General features: G+C 29.6%; 2 long non-coding RNA genes across 2 annotated transcripts; one reads left to right on the top strand and one right to left on the bottom strand.

The window, feature by feature from the left end:
- Nucleotides 1-275: 275 nt before the first annotated feature.
- On the top strand, nucleotides 276-3,051 carry LOC145975454 (uncharacterized). Its single transcript, XR_014439983.1, has 3 exons — nucleotides 276-1,294; nucleotides 1,645-1,719; nucleotides 2,001-3,051. It is a non-coding gene; the product is annotated as an uncharacterized LOC145975454 (long non-coding RNA).
- Nucleotides 3,052-15,530: 12,479 nt separating this feature from the next.
- LOC145976092 (uncharacterized) lies at nucleotides 15,531-18,207 on the bottom strand. Its single transcript, XR_014440186.1, has 3 exons — nucleotides 17,908-18,207; nucleotides 17,489-17,560; nucleotides 15,531-15,601 (listed from the first exon to the last, which is right to left on the bottom strand). It is a non-coding gene; the product is annotated as an uncharacterized LOC145976092 (long non-coding RNA).
- Nucleotides 18,208-19,044: the final 837 nt, after the last annotated feature.

Below are 19,044 nucleotides of genomic sequence, written 5' to 3' on the forward strand. Positions count from 1 at the left end.
CCAATTTTTCTTTATTAAAGAAAATGATCGTCGTGTAATTTTTTATTCAACAATATATAAGTAGACATTACAATGAAAAAAAAAATTATTTTAACTAAATGCACTTATTGCGTACGTGACATAAAAATCGGAAGCTCTAATGATTTAGATTACATTATTGAATGATATAATTTCACACAAATTATGTAAAATTATATATAATATAAATTTCTTTGTCTCTTTCACAAATTATATTATAAATTTATATAATATAACCCCCCATGGGTACACCTTGACGAGGTGGGGTGGCTCAGTACTTGGATGGTCCCTTGAGGTTTATCTTAAATTCTTTTCTTTAAGATAAATCTTAAGGAGCCTGAAGAGGAAGCTAAGTACCCATTTGCACAGCATTGCCACGAGTCGCAATGGATCGCACGCGCATTTAATGCGCTGGACGCAGATTGCGTCGTCGACTTTTCGTCGTCGGTGCCGTCAACGTGTCGCGGACGGCGGCGTCTCGTTACCGCGTTTTCGCGTTTAGCTTTTTCGCGTCATCGCGTCATCGCGTTTTCGCGTTGGACTTTCTCGCAATCCCAATTTCACTTATTTGTCATCGAGTTGTCATCTTCCGACGTCAACTAACCGGGATGTCTCATTGAGTCGTTGCGAATGTAACGAAATTCTCACGCCTCGTGCATCGCGGCACTTGGTGATGCCGGCCGCGCACACGTATGTCCAGTACTGTGTACATGGGCGCGCGGTTTTGAGCTTTTGCTCAAGTTCGGCTGATTGAGGTCACGCTCTGCTTCGGGCTCCAGTTCGGTACGGATCGGTTAGAATTCGATCGATTGCTTGGAATCGTCGTTAATGGGTCCCTTCTCTTGTTCTAACAGCCATGAGATATTATGCACGAACAAGAGTCGAGTGAACTTCATTCGCGTTGATTCCATCAATCGATAGTTTTCTTCCGTTTCGGACTTAACTCTTGTTTGGAGGTAAGATGTCGTTGAATTCCCAACCTGTTGACTCGAAGATGACTCTCGTCAGTGAAATGGGATTTTCGCTCGTATCGAAACCGGGAGTGCCGTTTAAAGTATATATATATTAAATATATACATCGCGCGACCAAACAGAAAATTTTTAATCGTATCGAATAGTGCGGGAACCGTCCAGTATCGCGCGTAAAAGTGCGAAAGTAGCGATATAAAAATATCGCACGTGAGTGCGGGAGTGCCGCTGAAAGTATCGCGCGTCTAAGACTGAGAGGAGGAGGAGGCCTAGGAGAGGCATCGGGCTTCGGCAGAGCAACCTTCTGGTAAATAATTTATTTATTTACAATTATATATTAAATATTAAATATATTTATTATAATTTAAATTAAACAATTAATCGCGTAATTTGATTTTTTATTTATATGATTTAAAGAAGAGAATTGAAGAATAAGATTTTTAAATAAAAGCTATAATCTTGTAAAGGTATAAGCTTTTATAAAGTTATTAAAGAATTATTAATAATGTTTTTTTTTTAATTTATAGAATTATTTTATTAATCTGCTTATTATTATATGGATCGAATATAAAATTCAATATATACAAATAATAATTTTTTGAAATATTAATTTTTTGGACATTATTATAATTTGGATTTTCTATATGTATGTTATAGATGCAACAACCCAGATGATCTGAGAGGAGGAGCAGGCCTAGGAAAGGCATCTTGCACCGGCGGAGCAACCTGATGGTGAGTATTATTATTTATATTAATTTTATATAAATAAATAAATTAATTTGATTTATATGAATGATTTAAACATGAAAAAATTGGGAAAATTTTTATAATTTTTTCTATATAAAAGTTTCTACTTAAAAAAATTAATTACTTATAAAATTATTTCATATTTATATATTTATTTATAATTGCGTGCATCGGATATAAAATTCAATGAGTCCAATAATAATTTCTTAAAATATTAATTATTTTGAACATTTATATAATTTGCATTTTATATTTGTATGTTACAGACAACGTAGCTTCAATATTAACTCCGCTGTTGCGCATCAGTGCCGGTAAGTAACAACCTTTTATTTTGAAGCAAAGGATTTGTAAATGCATGAAAAAATCCGTTGCTTCTAACTCTCGGTTGGCGGGATAATACGCGTGTAAAAATTAAAGTAAAAGAAAAAATATTTTTAAAATAACAATAGATATAGAGGTACATGAAATATTTATTTCCATTATATATATCGGCCTTTATAAAACGGCCTTTTTAAAAATAGATTTTTAATTTCTAAATATTTAATCTAAAAGATAAAGATATTTATAAGCAACCCGACGACGGAGAGTTAAAATGCATGCTAATTATATTTTATATATGCATGATAATTTATATTTTGCGATTTCTGACGACTTAATGGCGTACGTTAAAATACGATCGTAATATCGTACGATCGTAAACAAATTATTAGTCGTCAAAATGAATATGGCCAGAAGAAGAGATAACTGGCTTGAAAAATACATATCAATATTGGCAATATTGGCCAAAAGATGTGTTGCGCGGCTAAGGCTTCCTAAATTTTATCGCGAATTTCCGGTTAGGGCTCCTTAAATTTCTCATTATCGCGGATTTCTAATTAGGGTTCCCCAAATTTCACCTTATCGTGAATTTCTGCTGGTGTAAGCCAGCAAGTAGGGCGGTTAGGGATGTTAAGTCTTTATTAGGTCTGTTAAGGCTATTAAGTCTGTTAGGGCTGTTAGGACTGTTAGGTTTGTTAGGGCTATTAGGGCATATAAAAGTTAAATTTATTTTCAAGAAAAAAAAACATAAAAATATGTTATTTTTAGGGGTCTGTATTAGGCTTGTTAGGGCTATTAAGTCTGTTAGGACTGTTAGGTTTGTTAGGGCTATTAGGGCATATAAAAATTAAATTTATTTTCAGGAAAAAAACCATAAAAATATGTTATTTTTAGGAGTATTTTCATATATATAATTTATTTTATGTAAAATTAAATAAATTATATATAAAGAATTGAAATTAATTATAAAAAAAACTATAAATAAAAATAAAAAATTAATGTATGGAAAATGTAAAAAATGTAACTTAAATACATAATATACATTTAAGTTGCATTTTATTATACGTATAACATGTATTAGATTTAATATTTTATTTTTTATAAACTGTATTAATAATTTATTTTATCACTTGAATTCAAATGTGAATGTTATTAGTTTCTAATATGATAATATTTATTTGATAAAATATTGAGAATAAAAAGTAATTCAAACTAAATAATTTTTTTTCTAAGTTATTTGAATCTATATACATTGATTATCATTGATTAATCATTTCAAATAATAAAAATTTGGCAATTTCCTTATGTTGAGAATATTGATACTAATAGCATCTATAATATAAATTGTATCATTTTTTATTTTTCATAATTTTCTGCACAAATGTATATAAATTGTAATAATGTCTAATTGTAATAATGTAAAAGAAATCTATTGTACATTACACGAAATTAGAAGAATACGTACAATAACAAAATTTGTTGAATTAACACATTTAATATATATTTGAATATTTGAATTGTAAAATTATTAAGGTATTTGGATAACTTACTTTTTATACTAAAAAATTATTAATAAATTCGAGAAATTTTCCTAATCGCAAATACTGTAAATTCAAAATACTGCAAATAAAAAATTCTTTTACATAATAAAGATTACTAAAAAAAAAGTATCAAAAGAAACACGATGTTAACCCAATAATTAGATATTAGCTTTTTACTCGTAAAATTTGTCGCGCTTTTAATATTACAAAAACACAAGTATATTCGAAAATAAAATATTGCGAAAGATTAAATATTATCGATCACGCGGAAATTAAAATCTGTAAAACGAAATAATTTTCTTTGATTATCGTTTTCAATTAAATGTATTTCGAGGATGTATTTCGTATCGGAAATGTATTTCGTATCGCGTTAAATATTTATTGAACGATTTTATAATAAATTATATTGCAAACAATTGCGTTATTTTCACGTTTTTGGACGTGATCGCTGTCTGGGCGAAGAAGCCTTATCGCTATCCCTCATGTCAAGTGGACGCTAGCAAATGCACGGTTCGTACTGGCGGATAGTCGAAACGATTTTCATTGTGGAGAGTTATTTCTTGTCGGTTTTGGGAATTTATCCGCAACGTTTAGTTCGGTGCTTCATTAAAAATTGGGAGTTTCCATTACAGAGTTGGAATTAAACCCAGGTTTTCTTGGCGGTTCCTGAAAACAGTGTTTTTGGCAGTGATTTAACGACGATCACCGTACAGTGTCTGAAATCGAATCACAAAATTCATTAAATATATTTTGAGAGAAGATATATTTTCCTTTTTTTTGTCAAAAATGTTCTTCCATTAATATCTTTTCTATTAATATCAATATTATATTAATAATGAAAATATTTAATAATAGTTCAAAAATGGATATAATAAATAAAATTCACTTTTTCAAATATAAATTTCATTTAATAAGTTTTTGCAGACTTTTTTGTGCAAAATTTTTATTATTTGAAAAGTTATGGTTACAAACAAGTATATTTTATTAATTAATTTTGAATTAATTTTATTTTTGGTCTCTTTTAAGAAACCACTTGCAGGGATCACTGGATGCTTCACTATCTCAGTATATTATAATTATAGTTTATTTTAGATAAGAGTGTATATATAATAAAATACATGTGCGTAAGTTGTGACATATTTGAAAAACTATTTTTTTATATTATTCTTAATAATATATTAGGAATGCATGATATAATATAAAATGTGTGAGTAATTAAAAAATTCGAGACAAATCGAATGGGTACTCTGATATCAGTAAGATGTCTGCAAATTATTGTTACGTGCTAAGTGTTAACTGTTAAATGCAACAGAAAAATTAATTCCTTGATAATCTTTCATTTGATGTTGCTAAATATTCAAATTGAATTTTTTTTTAATCTCACTGTTATCAGATTTGATTTGTCTCGAGCACATTTGGTACCCTAAAATTATTATTCACATATTTAACCAAGCAACGATAAAAGCGCATGTATTTCATTTTTTCTAAATATACTTGATTGTAACATGTATATAAAAATCATTATATCCAGTCATTATTTTGTAAAAAAAGATATTTCTTAAAATCGAAGAACATGTTTTTTTCACGCGAATTTTAATCTCATATATTGAAAATGATAAGAAGAGTAACAGTCGTTAATCCGCTGCCGAAATCACTGTTATCGGGAGCAATCAGGAGGATCGGGGATTCGTTCCTTCCTGTAGAGGGACTTCTGATGTTTAATGAATCACTTAACTATTCGTTGTGAATCGATTTCGCGAGATCCGAAATAGAAGAAATAAGACAAATTGAAGTCGCTTTCCACTTTTAGGATCGTTCTTCTCTCTGTCAGATATTAACCAGCGTGTCACCCGGCAGAGGGATTTTGATCTGGTCTAATCGTTGGGCCAGTTATCCTTCGTTGAACGTGGCGATAACGCGATTATTTTAAAGAACATTAAAGTTTAGCCTGTTTGCAATTGTCCGCGGAACAAGATATATATTTTACTTTTGATCGCGAAATTTACATGAAATTGTATATTTGAAAAGAAATCGAGTATTAGATTCTGCATCCGCGTTTCATTCCTTACGTATATTATAATTATAATATTGTACAAATTATAATTAAAATGCGCCTCTAATGTTGCAATATTTTTATTGTCGCACAAAATGATAATAATTATATTGCGTGTGCGCACGTGGTATTCCGATTATTATAGAAATTATATGTATTGTGATTAAATATTACTATTATTATTAATTTATTTATTTATCATATATATTCGCGAAATTTAAACCGCGATTTTTTCTCTGATTTAATCATTGGGTAACATCGAAGTTTTACTTATCTTTTCGCGTCATCAAACATTTTTTTTAGAAAATCTTACAAAACGCATTAAAATTCCGCATTAAAATTACTCTTTCTTAATTGAGAGGAACATAATCGATAAATTTATTAATGATTCTTTTAGTCGCGATAGATGATCAGCTACGCTAATCTAAAAATTTCTAATCAATTTTACGTTGTACGTATTGCGGATATTTTCGTGTAATATATATAGTAAAATAATCTATGTATATATTCTACATAACAATTTTTTATGTATTATTTTATGTATTATATATAATGTATATTTTATTGTTATAATTATGTATTGTATACTACATGTTTTCAACGAAAAATTTTATGTATTATCTTATGTATTATTAATTTTATATATTAACAATAATGTAAAATTTTATATATTAACAATTTATTTATGTATTATATATATATATATATATATATATATATATATATATATTATGTATATATAATTTATTATTGTTATTGTTATACATTATAGACTTTCAATTTGATTGTATTATTATATATTAAATTAATTTTGTAATTTATATTTTATAACTATATTGTATTTCGAGCTAAAGTAAAATATTATGTATTAAGTTATACTATTGTGAAAATGATAACAAAATTATGTGTAAAAGTTATTTATAACACTTACAATAGAGAATAAATCTTGAATAAAAGTCGAAAAATGGAAAATATATCTTGCAATATTTTCATTTTTCGAAAAATTGTCTTACTCTCCAAACTTTCTTTTCTTTTTCTTTCCATATACATATATACAATATTATTGTAAGTCCAAGCGTGTATGTTAATGCTCTCAACATCATTATCCGTATTATTGAAAATATTTGTATAAATTCGAATACATATTTATTTGATGTTGATAGCATCACCAATTTATAAATTGTACTATAATTATAATATATATTTTGTAATATATTTTTATATGACTGCAAGCTATGTAATTATACACTATAATATTTTATAAATTCTTTGTATTGTTTTCTATTTGGAAAATTTGAAAAACCTACACTATTAAAAGAAAATAAAGTAAAAAAATTTTACCTCCTCGATGGTATCTCCACCTTAACGAAGGCATTTGCCGGGTGAGGAGGTTTGAGTACTTTAATGATCCGGAGAGCTATGCCGGCGGTAATTAGGCCGGTATTCATACAATCTGTTTTTATATTTAATCATCTTGAATATGATCTTAGATCGCATCTTAAGATTCTGTTCAATTTCAATAAAATAACAAACATTTTCTAAATTTTACTTAAAACGATCTTAAATATAAGACTATATGAACACCGGCCTTAATTATTGGTAGGGTCACCCATGCCGGATAGGTCAAAGGGAAAGAGTCAGACTAAGAGAGATACCATAATTATAATTATTATATTAATAATTATTAATGTAATAATTATATTATAATATATTATAATTATAATAATTAATATTTATTATATTTTTTGAATAAGATAGAAGTAAAAGAATGATAAAATCATAAGAAGAAAGAAGCACTAACACCCTAATATGGTCTTGGGAATGCGACAGATCATAGCACTGCAAAGATTTGAAGAAGAAGATGCATTGGATAAAAATGCATAGTAATTAAGTGTTTGATGTCATTTTATAATCGCAAAATTTTCCATTAAAATTATTTTCAAATGAATAAAATTCATTTTATTTTCTACAGTAAGATGACATATACTCGTGAAATATTGTAGAGATAAATAAAGTTTTATATAAGAGACTTCGGAATTTTCGACATCGGAAACATTTTATTAATAATGTTTTCAAAGATGCATCAAGACACCTTTTGTTATTAATCAAGTGCATATGTACTTGATTACATCAGATTTTTACAATCGATTTTCTCAAAAATGCCTTACGAAAGAAATTTTGTTCACTTTTTATTTACATTGACATAATAATTATATTTACATTAACGTAATTAAGGAAATCATTTCTACATATATTTTGTTTGTATTCTTTAAACGGGTTCATAATATGTATTAAAACAAAAAAAGATTACACGCAGTTAATGATATGTAATAAATGTTAGTAAATTTATAATATATTTCCGTACTTTTGATCCATAATTATGGATCTAGTACGGATATGAACCAAGCGGTCGTTTTACCATGGGATCAAAAAGTGAATCTAGCCATGTAGTTCCATCGGCTCCGAAATGGATCTAGGGAGCGCCACTATACAACTTAGTAAAACCAGAGAGAAGCCTGAGAGGGGCCACGCTGCCATTTTTCATGGGACGCTTTTTCTACGTCGTACACTAGCGGCGCGTGCATCCATTTTACGCCGCCTGGAACTACATGGCCACATCCACTTTTAGGTGCCGATAAAACAGTCGGTTTTGGTTCATGTCCGTGCTACATCCACAATTTATAGCTCAGAAATAACATCCCGCATATAGACGTAATTAAAATATACTTTGTTAGCTGCGCGATTTCTTTTCCACATTCAAGTATATATTATAAATATCAATATTAATGAGTTGCTATTAATGAGAGCTATTAATGAAATAAGTTTGTGTAATATACGTGTGTAGGATTTCTCGTGAATATTATTCTCGATAGAAAACAGAAAAGATAAATTATATAAAATTCAATAAATTGAATTTTATTTACTAAAACGATCTTAAAAGAAAGACAATTATAGACCATTTCCAGGAGATGTCACGTGAACACTACATATTTGATACGCAACATCTATAACTCTTTTAAAAATAAATATAACATTAAATATATTAAAACTAAATTTTTTTATATTTCTACTAGTTTGTTATTGAACATAATTTTAGAGTTAACAAGATTCTTGCTAAAAACTAAAAACTAAAAATTAATCACATTAAACCAAACATTTCTCATTGGAATAATTTTCAATTAGATACAATTTTTTTATTTATCTAACAATAAGGAACAATTATCCGAATTATATCATGTTTGATGTCATTTTAAACGCAAAAATTTCATTAATTTATTTTAATTACTTTCAAAAAGATCAAATAAAATATAAAAGTTTTAGTTTTTATTTTATGGATATTTAAAATTATAAATTATTATACATAACGAAAAAAAAGTTTTCGATATTATTGAAAGCGAGAGCGAGAACGAATAAGAGCAAGCGAGATGACGTATCGTCAAAAGAGTTCCGAAGTCTCTTACGCGACACACCCTTTCTCTATAGTATGTCACGAGTATGTCATCTTATCAGAATAGAAAATAAAATGCATTTTATTCATTTTAAAGTAATTTTAATGGAATAATGAGCATTTTGCAATTAAAATGACATCAAACACGACATAAGTCGGATAAATGTACTTAAATATATAATCCAAATTTTTATTATCAGACTAATTAAAAATTGTCCGACTTATGTCGTGTTTGATGTCATTTTAATTGCAAAATGCTCATTATTCCATTAAAATTACTTTAAAACGAATAAAATGCATTTTATTTTCTATTCTGATAAGATGACATACTCGTGACATACCCTGGCGAAAATAAGAAACTTTATAAAGCGTTAACAACCGTTGAGTGAGGGTTTTCTGAGAGTTTATATGCTTTTCAAACTTTGTAAGAGCACTTACATAACGCTGTTGGGTTTTGAATGCTTATCAAACGCTGCAATGTTGCAATTTTTGTTCTACAAACTCTTTATATAATGTTACATGAAAGTTTTGCAATGCTGAGGTAACATTTTTCAGAGTACGTTCAGTAAACGTTGATACATCTTCGTGTACAGAGTTTACTCAGACTTTTCAAACGTTTACGTTTACGCTATAACGTACAAACGTCTTTTAAACGCTGCAGTGTTGCAATTTTTGTTCTACAAACTCTTTACTAATCGTTTTTAAACTCTCGACGAACTTCCACAAACGTTCATGTAAACGCCAAACAAACGTCTCATTTTTGCCAGGGTACTATAGAGAAAGGGTGTGTTGCGTAAGAGACTTCGGAACTCTTTTGACGATATGTCATCTCGCTTGCTCTTATTCGTTCTCGCTCTCGCTTTCAATAATATCGAAAACTTTTTTTTCGTTATGTATAATAATTTATAACTTTAAATATCCATAAAATAAAAACTAAAACTTTTATACTTTATTTGATCTTTTTGAAAGTAATTAAAATAAATTAATGAAATTTTTGCGTTTAAAATGACATCAAACATGATATAATTCGGATAATTGTTCCTTATTGTTAGATAAATAAAAAAATTGTATCTAATTGAAAATTATTCCAATGAGAAATGTTCGGTTTAATGTGATTAATTTTTAGTTTTTAGTTTTTAGCAAGAATCTTGTTAACTCTAAAATTATGTTCAATAACAAACTAGTAGAAATATAAAAAAATTTAGTTTCAATATATTTAATGTTATATTTATTTTTAAAAGAGTTATATATGTTGCGTATCAAATATGTAGTGTTCACGTGACATCTCCTGGAAATGGTCTATAATTGTCTTTCTTTTAAGATCGTTTTAGTAAATAAAATTCAATTTATTGAATTTTATATAATTTATCTTTTCTGTTTTCTATCGAGAATAATATTCACGAGAAAATATCCTACACACGTATATTACACAAACTTATTTCATTAATAGCTCTCATTAATAGCATCTCATTAATATTGATATTTATAATATATACTTGAATGTGGAAAAGAAATCGCGCAGCTAACAAAGTATATTTTAATTACGTCTATATGCGGGATGTTATTGCTGAGCTATAAATTGTGGATGTAGCACGGACATGAACCAAAACCGACTGTTTTATCGGCACCTAAAAGTGGATGTGGCCATGTAGTTCCAGGCGGCGTAAAATGGATGCACGCGCCGCTAGTGTACGACGTAGAAAAAGCGTCCCATGAAAAATGGCAGCGTGGCCCCTCTCAGGCTTCTCTCTGCTTTAGCTAAACTTACATTTTTTTGTTTTTTCTCTGATTCTCTTCAATTTAGTATATTTTATAAAACCAGAGAGAAGACTGAGAGATGTCATGGCCCGCTTTTAGGTGATCCCTGGAAGCGATACTCCCTCTGTGGACATTAAAAACGTGAACATGAACTACAAAGCCAAAGTCCACGAATGTTCTCAGAGGGTAACATATATGTCTCTCTGATAATATAAATAATATAAATAAAAATATAAATAATTTAATTAATAATAATTTATTATATTATAAAAATATTAGTATGTTATTTATTATATTATAAAAATATTAGTATGTTCTCTCTTTCCACGCTATTATTTATTTATGTGTGTTCTTTTTCTTCTCAACATCATTTATTTATTTTTTATTTATTTATTTATTTAACTCGCTCTAAGTCAGTCTTCTAAAATGCAAAACTAAATATTATAGAATTTGACTTTAAAAATAAAATAATCGAATAAATTCAAATAATTAGCATAACGAAAGGTTCCGTGATAAGTTATTTAATAAATAATCAATTTTAATTAATTAATGAAAATACTTCTATAATTCAATATTCCGCGTTAGCGTATATTTTATAATATATAAAATATTTCGGCAACGAATTATCGATAACACGGTGTTCGACTTTGGCAATACAAAAAATAAACAGTAGCGCGCTATGTTAAAGCTTTAATATTAGAATTAACTATATTTCGACCAATGTTTTAATTTTCTCAATCCTTGTTATTAAACAATATACAATTTAATCGAAAATCGATTAAATGATAGAAATCCAAAATATTAAATAATTACTTCGATCGTTGCGATTTTTACGGACAATAATTATGATTATAATATTTAGAATCACAAATATATTTCATCCGTGTTACTTTATCGTTCTACTTGACAATCTAAATGTAATTTGGATTGTGAGAGAACACGAAGTAAATCAATCGAATTATAGATGCAAATAATTAGCATAATGAAAGGATAAATTGTTTAATAAATAATCAAGTTTAATCAATAAATTAAAATACTTCATTAATTTAATATTCCGCGTTAATGTACATTTTATAATATATAAAATATTTTGGCAACGAATTATTGATAACACGGTGTTCGACTTTGGCAATATAAAATATAAACAGTAGCGCGCTATGTTTCGGCTTTGTCTTTGACTCTCGAGTAATACCTCTCGAGTAATACCTCGAGAAGGTAGTGGTGAGAAACGTTTCGTATTGTATTGTAATTTTTTTACTAAACACGATTACGATTAGTATCGAAACATAATTTGCTTTAAATATTAATATAAATTAATTAATTAAAAATTAATTCACGACATGAAACTGTATCGCAACTATAAATCTTTATCGAATCGCAATCATTCATTACCGTGATTAAAAATTGAAACAAAATATACATAAAAGGGGATAAGAGACTTAGGCCGGTATTCATAGTCCGATCTTATATTTAAGATTATCTTAAGTCTGGTCCGAGGGTGACTTAAGATCAATTAAACAATGTACAATTTAATCGAGAATCGATTAAATGATAGGAATCCAAAATGTTAAATAATTGCTTCGATCGTTGCGATCTTTACGGACAATAATTATTATTTCAATACCTAGAGTCACAAATATATTTCATCCGTGTTACTTTATCGTTCTACTTGACAATCTAAATGTAATTTGAATTATGAGAGAATACAAAGTAAAACAATCGAATTATAGATGCAAATAAATAGCATAACGAAAGGCTCCATGATAAATTACTAAAAAATAATTAATTTAAATCATTAAATTAAAATACTTTTATAATTTAATATTCCGCGCACGAATATTTTATATTACAGAGAATATTTCGGCACGAGAGAATTATCAATAACATCGTGTTCGACCTTGATAAACAGTATCACGCTATTGTTAATACGTTACACGGCTTTATTATCATTCGCACAGTACCTTGAGCAATAAAGTAGTGACGTTTCATATATTATCAAATTCTTCCTTTACATAGTCGACCCTGGCGATATAAACAGTACCGCGGTAATGTTCTTGACTTACGATCATTCGCTCAGTGGCTCTTGAGCAGTGAAGTAGTGATGTGAGACGTTTCATATATTATCAAATTCTTTCTCTAAACACAATTGCAAGTGCAACGAGGAACTTTTCGTGAATAAGTGTAAGTGCAACGAGGATTAAAGTGCCACGAGAAAAGAGCGAAGGAAGCAAAAGAAAAAAGGAGGTTTTGGAAGTGGATGGATCAATAAGATATGATGTAAGTCATTAATATAAATTATTTATCACATTCATTATTTATTATATTGTTGCGTCCCCGCGTCCCGTCCCGCTGAATGTATTCGTTACCCGTTGAATTCTTTCGAAGAAGATCGTTTTCGCGCGCGTTGTCAACTTATTGTTATAAACAACGACTGTCAGAGAGTCTAAGCCCAGCTGTCAAATTGTGTGGACGCGCGTCTATTTGTGATCCGTTTTACGATTATTCTGAATTCTTGTATGTTACTCGCGATTTATTAAAATTCTTGTGCACCTTAAATCGCGTTATTATTTACGAGTGTACGAGCGTCAGCGTATGCTAAGTATTTTGCCGATTGTGTCGCGCGCGTTCGATATATATCGCGTTCGATATATACCGCGTTCCGCGGACGCAACAATATATACATTATTTATCAATAATATATATATTCAAAATATACATATTTCTCGTTTCGTTTTATTTCTTTGATTGTGATTTAATAGTGATTTTAAATTGTATAACCTATATAATACATAAACTTATAAAAAATATTCCATTTTATTTTAAAATAATTAAAACATTTATAAAATTTTTTATTAATTAATATTTTCAGATACTTTTATGTTTTATAAAACATTTCAAATTAATATATTTATTTAAATATTTCATATATAAAAAAATAGAAATTTTTTTATGTATCATATTTTTAAAAGTTTATATCTAAGAAATATAAATTATTTTGTAATTACGCAATTTATAATATTAAGATATATCTATTTAAAAGTAAAAATGTAAAAATTAATTGCGCGCAATAATTAGGTTTAAAATCAATTATTTTGAACATTGCTTTGTATAATAGATGTTCTCTTATCCTTTATATTTTTATTTATCATTCTCATATTTGCGAATTTAAATTTATGTACTATATTACAAAATAAATTTCAAATTATGTATTATATTATATATAAAATTATATATAATATAACCCTCCCATGGGGTACACCTTGTCGCGGTGGGAGGGCTTAGTACTTGGATGGTGCCTTGAAGTTTATCTTAAATTTTTCTATTTATGATAAATCTTAAGGTGCCTGAATGGGAAGCTAAGTACCCTTTCGCGTCGTCGATACCGTCAACGTGCCGCGGACGGCAAGCGCTTCGTTACCGCGTTTTCGCGGTGTAGTATTCTCGCGTCGTCGCGTTTTCGCGCTTCCGCGTTGGACTTTTCGTATAAAAATCCCAATTTCCTTATTGTCACGAGTCTCTACTTCCGATGCCAACTAACTGGGATGTTTCGAGTTTGCACACGTTGCTATGCAACGTACACTCTTGCTTCGTGCTTCGTCAAGTGATTCGGCCCGAATTAGTTAGAACTCGATCGATTGCTCGGAATGGTCGTCAATGGGTCCCTTCTCTTTGCTCGTCTACAGCCACACGCACTGCGTGTGTTAACCCTGTCGAGGAGTCGAGTGGATTCCCCTAGGCACGATTTTCGCTCGGTAAAAGGGGTTGCCTCCCCATTTTCTAAATTGCTGAATGTTAGCATTTAAAAAATGTGGGTATCCTCTTCTTTTGCCGTCTACCAGCCTGGTGTAGCCATGTCCTGCAATAGCGGGAAACTTCGTGTTCCGGGCGAAGCACCTGAAATCGTGCTTAGCGGGTCCAGGTTCGATACGAGATAGGATAATCATGCGCGAAAAAGAGCTGGTGAACTTCATTTTCCTCTATTTCCGTCAATCGTTTCGTCTTCTTTCCGGTTTGGGCTTAGTCCTTGCTCGTTGTATCGTTGCAATCCCGACCGGTGACTCGAAGTTGATTCTCGTAAGTGAAATGGGATTTTCGCTCGTACCGAAACCGGGAGTACCGTCTAATGTATAGGTATACATATTAAGTATATACATCGCGCGATCAAATATAAAATTTTTAATCGCATCGAAATAGTGCGGATATCGTTAAGTACCGCGCGTAAAATAGCGAAAATAGCGATATAAAAATATCGCTCGTGAGTGCGGGAGTGCCGTTGAAAGTATCGCGCGTCAACAACATGAGAGGAGGAGGAGGCCTGGGAGAGGCATCAGGCACCTGTGAAGCAACTCTATGGTAAATAAATTATCGCTTATATATAATTATTTATTAATTGCGTACGCGCGATTTAAATTAAGTAATTAATCTCGTAATTTGATTTTTTATGTACATGACTTAAACAAGAGAAAAAGAGAGAAATTTTTACATAAAAACTGTAATTTAAAAGTTTCTACATTCGAATAGCTTTTAATAGAATTATTAAATTATTACTTATTAGTAGAATTTTTTTCAAAATTTATAAAATTGTTTATCTGCTTATTATTTATGTGCGTCGGATATAAAATTAAATGCATATAATAATAATTTTTTGATCGTGACTACAATTTAATCTTCTTTGTATGTTACAGACCAACAAACTATTGTGAGAGGAGGAGGAGGCCTGGGAGAGGCATCTTGCATCGGCGAAGCAACCTGATGGTGAATATTTATTATTTGTATTCAATTGTTATAAATCGTACGCACAATAATTCGTTCTTATAATTTAAAGGAATTAAAGAGAAAATTAGAGAGAAAGATTTTTATAAAAATCATATATAAAAATTTCTATTTAAAAAGTAATTTTAAAATTTATAAAATCTTCCCACGTGTTTATATCTGCTTATTATTTTACACACCGGATATGAAATTCCGCACAATAATAATTTCTTTAAATATTGATTGTATTTTGAGCTTTGTTATAAATGAATTTTATATTTGTATGTTACAGACAACGTAGCTTCGATAATGACAACTCTGCTGTGGCACGTCAATGCTCCGGTAAGTAATAAAAACTTTTATTTAATTTTAAAGTAACGGATTCATAGAGATTGTAGATAAATCCGTTGCCTTAAAATGGATGAGCTAGAATAGATTAAATTAAATAACTTTTAATAAATTCGTTCGAAATATATTGCATCCATTGCGAAAATATATTGCAGTATTTTAATTATAAAGAAAAAAGATAGAGAAGAGATTATTTTTGTATAGATTTTACCTAATTTATTAAAAATAAAGCACACAAAAAATTGTATCAATTACATCTAATGCTAATTTATTCGCTTATAACGCGCATTTATCTTATTCACTTATCTTACTCTAATTTCTTATTAGCTCATCCATTACAACATTTGTTGTAGATATTGTTTTTAAACTTAATGTAAAGCCAAATGATTAATTAATGAAATAACTTGTAATGTGATAAATGTAATATGATAAATGTTATACACGTTAATTTTATATTTTATTATAAATTATGCATTACTATAAAAATTTATTAATTACATATATTTTTATAATATCAATCAATTTTTATTGGTAATCTACACAAAGACTTTTATATTATAAGAATTTTATATATTATACCAGGCTGCTAACAGCTGAAGCCAGGATAACCATTTACATTTGGGCAGGATATACATATACAGATTAGATTAATATACATATTATGTCGTACTGTCAATTTTTGCCGGCATTTATTAAAATAAATATAAACTTCTACGAGATAGTGATTAAAATGAACATAAGTAGTTACAAAATATTAAAATATAGTATTTAAATAAATATAAGCAATAACCAGCAATTATTAAAATAAATATACAATCGATACTCATATAAATTACAATTGCATCTTTCGAGAGCGATAGTTATGTTATGTTAAATTCTGTGATACCCGGTATAAATTCTGTCCAGTTATAAATAGTTGCCTTTGTTTTACATTTTATCATATGAGATATGGCCGTGTTAGCAGTCTAATATAATATAGAAAAATTTGTAATTTGGCTTTATTTCAGTTTAAAAAATTAAATTGAATTTATTTTTAAAAATGCTAAAAAAATGAAAATATTTAAATTATTAATTTAAATTATTAAAATTATTTTCAGGAATACTAAAAGAAATTGCAAAATTATGAATGTTTAAGAAGATTGTAAATTGCGTAAATAGATTCTTATGTAAATTACACGAAAAATCATCCAAAGTATACGTATAATGATTATATAATAGTAATTCATTAAATTAACATATTTATTTTTATAGTATATATTCTTTAAATATTCATAAAAGAGTAACTATTTAAATTTTCATATCAGAGTCATTAATAAATTCGGAAAATTTTTATATAAAATGTAAAAATTCGATGCTAAATTAATGATTAAATATAAGCGTTATAAAATTCGACGGACGCCTTTCTTATAGAATCGCGAGTCAATTATTATAAATTTAATGATATGCTTTCCGTTAGATTTATCTATTTATGAATTCCATATCGCGCGGAGCTGAATATTCTTAAAATAAATTATTAAATTATGATTGCGAAAATACCGTGTTCTTTCCGTGTTCTTTCCGCATTCTTTTCGCGTTCTTTCTGGGTTCTTTTCGCGTTCTTTTCGCGTCCTTATAAAAGATTACCGTTTTAGCAAAAGAATTTTATCGCTGTCCCTCTCGTCAGATAATATTTCTACATATTGCTAATTAAATATAAAGAATTATCGAATAAGAGTGTGAAGATTCGATGTGATAAGTCAACGATTAAATATTAGCTTCACAAGATTTAACGATCACCTTCGATATTATAGGATCGCGAGTTAATTATTATGAATTTAATAATTTGTTTTTTCAGTTATATTTACGAATTTCGTATCGGAAAATATTCATAAATAAATTAATAAATTACGGTTGCGAAAACACCACGTTCTTTTTGGCGTTCTTAGATGAGATTGTCGTTTTAATAAAAGAGTTACATTGCGTCATCGACTCTCTATCGTCGGTGCCGTCAACATGTCGCGGACGGCGGCATTTCGTTACCGCATTTCCGCGTTGTAGTATTCTCGCGTCGTCGCGTTTTCGCGCTTCCGCGTTGGACTTTTCGTATAAAAATCCCAATTTCCTTATTGTCACGAGTCTCTACTTCCGATGCCAACTAACTGGGATGTTTCGAGTTTGCACACGTTGCTATGCAACGTACACTCTTGCTTCGTGCTTCGTCAAGTGATTCGGCCCGAATTAGTTAGAACTCGATCGATTGCTCGGAATGGTCGTCAATGGATCCCTTCTCTTTGCTCGTCTACAGCCACACGCATTGCGTGTGTTAACCCTGTCGAGGAGTCGAGTGGATTCCCCTAGGCACGATTTTCGCTCGGTAAAAGGGGTTGCCTCCCCATTTTCTAAATTGCTAAATGTTAGCATTTAAAAAATGTGGGTATCCTCTTCTTTTGCCGTCTACCAGCCTGGTGTAGCCATATCCTGCATTGCGGGAAACTTCGTGTTCCGGGCGAAGCACCTGAAATCGTGCTTAGCGGGTCCAGGTTCGATACGAGATAGGATAATTATGCGCGAAAAAGAGCTGGTGAACTTCATTTTCCTCTATTTCCGTCAATCGTTTCGTCTTCTTTCCGGTTTGGGCTTAATCCTTGCTCGTTGTATCGTTGCAATCCCGACCAGTTGGCTCGAAGTTGATTTTCGTAAGTGAAATGGGATTTTCGTTCGTACCGAAACCGGGAGTGCCGTCTAATGTATAGGTATACATATTAAGTATATACATCGCGCGATCAAATATAAAATTTTTAATACAAGTTCTTATACAAAATTATCGTTTTAACAAAAGATTTTTATCGCTGTCCCTCTCGTCAGATAACATTCCTAAATATTGCTAATTAAATATCAAGAATTATCGAATAAGAGTGTGAAGATTCGATGTGATAAGTCAACGATTAAATATTAGCTTCACAAGATTTAACGATCACCTTCGATATTATAGAATCGCGAGTTAATTATTATGAATTTAATAATTTGTTTTTTCAGTTATATTTGTACTTACGAATTTCGTATCGGAAAATATTCATAAATAAATTAATATATTACGGTTGCGAAATCACCGT

Source organism: Camponotus vicinus, unplaced genomic scaffold (assembly GCF_025532165.1).
Source record: "Camponotus vicinus isolate PSW18456_S1 unplaced genomic scaffold, iyCamVici1.0 SCAF_8, whole genome shotgun sequence".
NCBI classification, from domain to species: domain Eukaryota; kingdom Metazoa; phylum Arthropoda; class Insecta; order Hymenoptera; family Formicidae; genus Camponotus; species Camponotus vicinus.